The sequence below is a fragment of the Heliconius melpomene genome, unplaced genomic scaffold (assembly GCF_056956725.1).
Source record: "Heliconius melpomene rosina isolate 202511_hmr_F unplaced genomic scaffold, ASM5695672v1 ptg000036l, whole genome shotgun sequence".
Taxonomy (NCBI): Eukaryota; Metazoa; Arthropoda; class Insecta; order Lepidoptera; family Nymphalidae; genus Heliconius; species Heliconius melpomene.
Window position 1 is genome coordinate 183,235 of NW_028181859.1, and position 2,491 is coordinate 185,725.

Sequence of the window (2,491 nt, forward strand, 5' to 3'; positions counted from 1 at the left end):
ACTGAAAAAATAGGTTTTCGTCACTTACCGCCGGCACCTTCCCGCACATTCCCGCGGGTTGTATACCACCTTGAAGGCCCCTCGGAGCCCGAACGATCGACACCAGTTTCAACTGAATCCGAGCGGGGAAAAGTGAAAAAATCGGTTTTCGCCACTTACCGCCCGCACCTTCACCTTCCAACTTCGGGTTGTATACCACCTTGAAGGCCCCTCGGAGCCCGAACGATCGACACCAGTTTCAACTGAATCCGAGCGGGGAAAACTGAAAAAATAGGTTTTCGTCACTTACCGCCGGCACCTTCCCGCACATTACCGCGGGTTGTATACCACCTTGAAGGCCCCTCGGAGCCCGAACGATCGACACCAGTTTCAACTGAATCCGAGCGGGGAAAACTGAAAAAATAGGTTTTCGTCACTTACCGCCGGCACCTTCCCGCACATTCCCGCGGGTTGTATACCACCTTGAAGGCCCCTCGGAGCCCGAACGATCGACACCAGTTTCAACTGAATCCGATTGGGGAAAAGTGAAAAAATCGGTTTTCGCCACTTACCGCCCGCACCTTCACCTTCCAACTTCGGGTTGTATACCACCTTGAAGGCCCCTCGGAGCCCGAACGATCGACACCAGTTTCAACTGAATCCGAGCGGGGAAAACTGAAAAAATCGGTTTTCGCCACTTACCGCCCGCACCTTCCCGCGCATTCCCGCGGGTTGTATACCACCTTGAAGGCCCCTCGGAGCCCGAACGATCGACACCAGTTTCAACTGAATCCGAGCGGGGAAAAGTGAAAAAATCGGTTTTTGCCACTTACCGCCCGCACCTTCACCTTCCAACTTTGGGTTGTATACCACCTTGAAGGCCCCTCGGAGCCCGAACGATCGACACCAGTTTCAACTGAATCCGAGCGGGGAAAAGTGAAAAAATCGGTTTTCGCCACTTACCGCCCGCACCTTCACCTTCCAACTTCGGGTTGTATACCACCTTGAAGGCCCCTCGGAGCCCGAACGATCGACACCAGTTTCAACTGAATCCGAGCGGGGAAAAGTGAAAAAATTGGTTTTCGCCACTTACCGCCCGCACCTTCACCTTCCAACTTCGGGTTGTATACCACCTTGAAGGCCCCTCGGAGCCCGAACGATCGACACCAGTTTCAACTGAATCCGAGCGGGGAAAACTGAAAAAATCGGTTTTCACCACTAACCGCCGGCACCTTCCCGCGCATTCCCGCGAGTTGTATACCACCTTGAAGGCCCCTCGAAGCCCGAACGATCGACACCAGTTTCAACTGAATCCGAGCGGGGAAAACTGAAAAAATCGGTTTTTTCCACTTACCGCCCGCACCTTCCCGCGCATTCCCGTGGGTTGTATACCACCTTGAAGGCCCCTCGAAGCCCGAACGATCGACACCAATTTCAACTGAATCCGAGCGGGGAAAACTGAAAAAATCGGTTTTTTCCACTTACCGCCCGCACCTTCCCGCGCATTCCCGCGGGTTGTATACCACCTTGAAGGCCCCTCGGAGCCCGAACGATCGACACCAGTTTCAACTGAATCCGAGCGGGGAAAACTGAAAAAATCGGTTTTCGCCACTAACCGCCGGCACCTTCCTGCGCATTCACGCGGGTTGTATACCACCTTGAAGGCCCCTCGAAGCCCGAACGATCGACACCAGTTTCAACTGAATCCGAGCGGGGAAAACTGAAAAAATCGGTTTTTTCCACTTACCGCCCGCACCTTCCCGCGCATTCCCGCGGGTTGTATACCACCTTGAAGGCCCCTCGAAGCCCGAACGATCGACACCAGTTTCAACTGAATCCGAGCGGGGAAAACTGAAAAAATCGGTTTTTTCCACTTACCGCCCGCACCTTCCCGCGCATTCCCGCGGGTTGTATACCACCTTGAAGGCCCCTCGGAGCCCGAACGATCGACACCAGTTTCAACTGAATCCGAGCGGGGAAAAGTGAAAAAATCGGTTTTCGCCACTTACCGCCCGCACCTTCCCGCGCATTCCCGCGGGTTGTATACCACCTTGAAGGCCCCTCGAAGCCCGAACGATCGACACCAGTTTCAACTGAATCCGAGCGGGGAAAACTGAAAAAATCGGTTTTTTCCACTTACCGCCCGCACCTTCCCGCGCATTCCCGCGGGTTGTATACCACCTTGAAGGCCCCTCGGAGCCCGAACGATCGACACCAGTTTCAACTGAATCCGAGCGGGGAAAACTGAAAAAATCGGTTTTCGCCACTTACCGCCCGCACCTTCCCGCGCATTCCCGCGGGTTGTATACCACCTTGAAGGCCCCTCGAAGCCCGAACGATCGACACCAGTTTCAACTGAATCCGAGCGGGGAAAACTGAAAAAATCGGTTTTCGCCACTTACCGCCCGCACCTTCCCGCGCATTCCCGCGGGTTGTATACCACCTTGAAGGCCCCTCGGAGCCCGAACGATCGACACCAGTTTCAACTGAATCCGAGCGGGGAAAACTGAAA